Source organism: Scyliorhinus torazame, chromosome 21 (genome assembly GCF_047496885.1).
Source record: "Scyliorhinus torazame isolate Kashiwa2021f chromosome 21, sScyTor2.1, whole genome shotgun sequence".
NCBI lineage: Eukaryota > Metazoa > Chordata > Chondrichthyes > Carcharhiniformes > Scyliorhinidae > Scyliorhinus > Scyliorhinus torazame.
The window spans coordinates 112,762,568-112,769,058 of record NC_092727.1 but is presented as its reverse complement, the minus strand read 5'-3'; positions in this window follow the sequence as shown (position 1 = coordinate 112,769,058).

The following is a 6,491-nucleotide window of genomic DNA, read 5'->3' as shown; positions in this document are numbered from 1 at the left end:
AGAACACAGGAGATGGGAACAGTAGATCTTTTGAACCAGCTCTGCCATCAATCTTCAACTCCAACTCCACCTTCCTGCATAATCCCCATATGCCTTAGTGCTTTAAAGGTTTGTTGAGTTCTGTCAACAACTGAGCATCCAGATCTCCGGGATTGAGAAACTTCTCCTCATCGCAGTCCTAAATAGCTGTCTATTCTGAGACTTTGGTCATGTGTCATAGATTCTGCAACCAGGAGAAATATCTCAGTGCTTACCCTGTCAAGCCCCTATTATTTCAATTACATCTCATTATTCCAAACATCATGGATTATAGGCTGGGAATACTTGATCTTAGGACAACTCTCATCCCAGGAACCAATCTAATAAACGTTCGTGGCTTGCTCTCTCAGGTATGTCCTTGGGTCTGGAGACCAAAACTGCACACATTACGTAAGATGTAACCTCGCCAATGCCCTGAATAATTGTAACAAGGCTTTTTTTTAACCCTTGCAATGCCTTTGAAACGCAAGCTAACTTGCTGTACCTGCTATGGGCCAGGGTTTAGAGAACACCAAAGTATATCATGGAGTTCACCTGACCTACAACTGTTTGTCGATTTTGGTTAGGAGCACAAGGGCCTACTCTTCAGGTGTTATGCAACAGAGGCCTTAAGCACTTGTAATCAAAAACAAAGTTTATTCTACGAATTCAGTTAATATTTTATAAACACACAGTAAACATTTTATCAACTACAAACATAAATACCCCCACAGATCCAGTACTCTATATATTTAACCCTTAATAACTTCCCTTTACTGTTTCACTCGAGTAACAATATCCAGACAATCCCTTTTACCACAAAACCGTAGGTTTGAATTCCTTCCAGAACACAGTTATTACTTTGACGTTCTCAAGGGATCTGGAGACACCTTTTTTAGCATGCAGAGAGAGATTCCAAAATCCTTGTAGTCTGAATACAGCTTCCAACTGTCTAAACTGAAAGTAAAACTCAGAGCCACAAACAGTTTCCAGCTCAACAAGTAAAGTAAAAACCAGAGCCACCGCCCAGCTCCACCCATGGAGGATCCTGCTGCCGGCGGTGGCGCACCACGCCGGAAAATGGGTGCGGTGGGACAGAGAATCCCACTCGTTATCTTTACTTTCATCCAAAACATACTTTATGTAATGCACATTTACAAATTTTATGAATAAACAGTTCACATTTGGCATATGAAGTGCAATAAAGGTTGTTTCTTTCAATACGAGGTGCCTCACTACATTTGCTCATACAGCCTGTATTTATTGTAATTTGCATTCCTTGTCAAATGTACTCTGGTGCAAATAGTTGAATTTTACACTGGTTCCTGCCCCTAGGTATACTATGATGGGGGGGCCATAGTGGCCTTTCCTTATTGAACCTTTGCAGCTTGGACTTTTGTGTGTCCCTCGCCACATAGTCCTGGCCCTTGGGATGTGCCAGTCTGCAATACTCAGTAATCAACAGATCTTTGCACTGGAAGACCAGTAAGTGTAAAGAGGTCACTGAGTTGATTGTCCTCCAGATGTTTGTCTAGATGTGCATCCTTGGGAAGCCTGTAGAGCATTGGGTTCTACATTGTTAAACTGCTCCATATGAACCTCCACAAAAACCATTGTTGCTTTCTCTGCAAGGTAGCTGGGTGCTGGACGGACTCTTTTCTCCATTTCAACTTCCTTGAGGGCAGCATGAAAGGCCAGGGAGACTCTGGGTGTCCAGGAAGGATCGGACAGGGAGAGCATTTCTCACCTCTTGTTACTTGTTTGAAAATATTGGCAGTGAACCAGTCTGCAAGTGGCTGACAATCTGCTCAGGGAACCATCTGACAGAATCCATAATTTCCCTTTTCCATAGAGCCTTGGGGACCTTTACACACTGCCACATTATATTCCATAACGTGCCCACTCACCCAACCTGTTTACGTCCTTCTCCAGCCTCTTTTCATCCTCACTACTACTTTCTCATCTAATTTTGTTGTCAGCAAACCTGGATATGTTACACTCAGATCCCTCATCTAAGTCATTAATATACAGTAGATTATAAATATCAGATCCTTGCAGTACACCACTAGTTAAAGTCTGCCAATCCAAAAATGTTCCGTTTGTCCCCATCCTGTGTTCTGTCCATTAACCCAGTCAGTTTCAAAGTCGGGGTCACGACCCATGGGTGGGTCACGGGCGGGTGTGAGGGTCACGGAGCCATCCATCGCGGCGTTTCCGATCTTGGGAATTAACGTGCAATGGCCGCAGCAGCCGTGGCCGCTTGAAAAATGGGGGCGCACCGTGCATGCTGCCCACTCATGAGTGAGCATGCCCGGAGCCCAGCGAGAAGCACTGCCTCCTCACGTCAACGTCATGACTCAGGAGAAGATTTTTTTAAAATTCAACCAGTCTTCCTGCCTGAAGCGAGGCAGAGAGGTCACAGGCTTCAAACACTGACATCACATCCTCTGGACACAATTGCAATTCCTCCATTTTGTCTGCAACAAACAAGCAAAGGACTGAAAAATCTAAAATGGATTGTTTTGTAATAAGAAAGAGAGGCCAGAGACACAAACATGCCAGGATCTCAGAAATAAACCTGCTGGTGTGAGTGGATCAGGAGAACCCACAACAGGACAAAGCAGCGCTGGTGTGCACTGTTCAGGACCTCTGATGAATAACTCATACAAAACAAGTCAGATCGTGAGGACCAAGCAGACTCACCTTCTCATTAAAGGTAAGTGAAAATAGTGAGTCATGATGTTTGGGAGGCATGGGTCGCGAGTATCGGCCGGCGTGGGTCGCGAACGTCGGCTGGCGTGGATCACGATGGTCAGCTGCCGTGGGTCGTGAAGGTTGGCCTGTTGGTAAAATTGGGTCCCCGGAAAAAAAAAATTTCAAACACTGCATTAACCTATCCTCATCCATGCTAATATATTGCCACCATCCCAAGAACCCTAATCTTTTGTGGCATCTCATCAATGATTTTTGGAAATCCAAATACATTTTATCTGCTAGTTTCTCCTGTATCTACTTGTAGTTACATTCTCTAAAAAATTGCAGCAGATTTACCCAACACTTCCTCTTTCATAATCCATGTTGACTTGAGCTCAGCGAGGGACCTTACTGTTGTTCAATGAGTGCTTTGATCACTCAGACTTTCAATACTAAAATAAAAGCAAAATACTGCAGGTGCTGGAGATCTGAAGTAAAAACAGGAAGTGCTGGAACAACTCAGCTGGTCTGGAAGCATCTATGGAGAAACAGTTAATGTTTCAAGTCAAATATGGTAATAGATTCTTGCATTTGACCTATTATTGATGTTAGGCTAACTGACCTATTCTTCCCTGTTGAAGCAGTTTCGCTCCAGTCAAAATTTATAATGGTTACAATTTTTAACAATTTTTATCTATAGCACGGATAACCTAGGTTGGTGAGTAGGCTGCATAAGTGACCCACGTTCATCTCAGTGGGCCGCAGGCCTTTTCACTAACTATAAACCCATGAATAAAATTAAATACATTTAATACTCACCGAACATTTCCTAATGAGTTATAGAAAATGTTTAATCATTAATAGAACAGTCATCAACTTCAAATGGCAAAAACAAAAGAAATATTTACACTTTGGATGCAGAGAGAGCGCACGGCTCTGACAGTTAATGTTGTGAGCAATCAGCACACACATCGTTTCCCTTACTTTGCTTTATATTGCCCTTGCTTTACGTGCGAATCACTTCAGTCATACCGGTAGGAAATAAACAAGCGGGTGGAAATCAGCGGAATGTGGCAGCCCCGCGCACTGGCAACGGTCAACAAAATCTCTCGTGGACCACACTCGGAACCCAAATGGGTCACATGTGGAGCCTGGCTTGCATGTTGCCCACCACTGACCTTTTTAAAAATAAATTTAGAGTACCCAATTATTTCTTTCCAATTAAGGGGAAATGCTAGCATGGCCAACCCACCGAACCTGCACATCTTTTGGTTGTGGGGGCGAAACCCATGCAGACACGAGGAGAATGTGCAAACTCCACACAGTCAGTAACCCAGAGCCGGGATTGAACCGGGTCCTCAGCGCCGTAGGCAGCAGTGCTAACACTGCGCCACCATGCCATCCTTGTCCACCGCTGATCTAATCTATTTCTATTTCCAGAGTGTATTGTGTAATGGATGCGACTATTGCTTGGTTGATAATACTGTTGAGTCAGAAGAAAGTCTCCTAAGACTTTCCCATTCATTAGAAAGCGCCATTACTTATTGACGAGCTGATGGTGAGCTTTTCTGACAATATTATTTCAGATAGGGCAGAAAATGTTTTTTATAATCAGGACAACTGACTTGTTATCACTCAGCTTTGTTTGAAAATTACAAAGGACGTACCTTGTAAATTTACAACATGAGGGGGAAAACTCCCATTGTGCACACAGTAGATTCAGATTTAACATTATTTGCTTTGAAAGATACACCTCAACTAATCATTTGCCTCAGTCATATCAGAATCTGAAGTCACTAGTTTAACCTGAAGGAGGCGATGGCATAGTGGTATTGCCACTGGACTAGTAAACCTTTGAATCCTGTCACTGCAGACGGTGAAATTTGAATTAAAGTCTGGAATTAAAAGTCTAATGATGACCACGAAACCATTGTCGTAAAAGCTCGTCTGGTTCACTAATGCCCTTTAGGGAAGGAAATCTGCCGTCCTTACCTGGTCTGCCTACACGTGACTCCAGACCACAGCAATGAGGTTGACTCTTAACTGTCCCCTCAAGGGAAATTAGGGATGGGCAATAAATGCTGGTACAGCCAGCGACGCCTATGTCCCAAGGACAAATTAAAAAAAACATATGTGCTCTTCAAGCCTGGAAGTAGCAGTCTTTTGTTTTGAGAAACAAATACTTTTTGAACCAGATTTTGCATTGCTCACAGGCTAGCCCTTTTGTTACTGGTTGTCAGTTGTGTTTCATGTCTGACTTTGCATCTTAACTCATATCACCGCAGATGGTCCATTAGGTTGAGTTAGGTTTTGTAGCATAAACACAGGTTAGTGTTGAAATCTTCTCTTGGCAGCACCAATCCAAGCACAGATTTGTTTATTTGCATATTTGCTTCTAATGTGTATTTTTTCATAATTATTCCTCTTGATATTGCGAGTTCTGATTTGGAGCAGCATTCCTCTATCGTCACCCACTTTTTTTTCAAAAAAGTCATCCAGAACAGAAGGACACTGACATCTACTGATTGTTGGTGGTATTACTATTGTAGGTAAATTGATGTCACATGAACAGTTTTAGTTTAGTATAATAATCAATCAACATACTATTATATGATTCTGATTAAGCTTGTGAATTTTCATTTTAGCACCATGTGACTATTCTTTGCTTCACTTGGCAGGACGGTGCAACTTGGGATTTTAGACAGAATAAAGGATGAGCTAAGCAGATATCTCCTTCAAGGTTGAATGGGCAGCTCGCATTTGTTATCAGTAACAAGGGAGGCTAGCAGGAATTTATGGGTGCAAGAGAGGGAAGTATAACAACTGATGTTTTTTCATGAGTTTAACTCCAGTTGTCAAAAAGAAGCAATTACCATTAACTTTGATTAGAGTTAAACTTTATGACACTATATGATTATTTGTAAAAGTACAATTCTTTCGATCATTATTATTCAATAGTAGGTATTAACTAAATGTATAAGGGGACTGGTTTAGAATATCACATTTTAAACTGTGACTATTGCGATACACTTCTATTGCATACTCACTCTAAATAACTTTAAGGACAACTTGTATTGTAGCTTTATGTGTTCGTACCTTTTCTGTATTAGAAATACATAGTTTTGAGTTGTAACCATCTTTACCACTTTATTCTTTGTTCTAACATAGATGGTCATCTATTGATATCATTGCCCATTGTCCTCTGACTGGCCCTTTAAGGTGTCAGTTACTTGTGGGACACCAATTAGAAACTGACCATGCCCACCTAGACCAATCACATGTTGATCATGCACCTCTTCAGCCAATTAATAATTAGCCTCACCTCATTCAGGCCAATCAGGAAACAATAACATCATTGATCATGCTGTGGGTTGTGGCTTGGTAAACAGCAGCTTTCCGTGAGCAAGGGGAGCACCAAGTCTGAAAGTTGTAATTGAAAATATGGAAAATGTGTAATTTGAAACATGGAAGTCTGGCAATATCTGGTCTGGGAGAAACATGAGAGAATGTAGGGAAAGATCCCACGAAGGGTTAACAGCAGCTGCAAAGAGATGAAGTCATGTCAAAATGAGTACTTAGTTGGATTAGAATGTTTAGATCAAAGATACTTTTTACAATCAAAGTGAAAAATATTACTTGACAATAAAGTCATAAAAACTAGATAACTGTTAGAAAAATATATAAACCTAGAGACCAGAGCAGGAACGAGAACCAGAACTCAGAGGGGAGAAGCAGAGAAGGAACAAGCAGTTCAGAGTCAGATTACAGTCAGCTCGGCT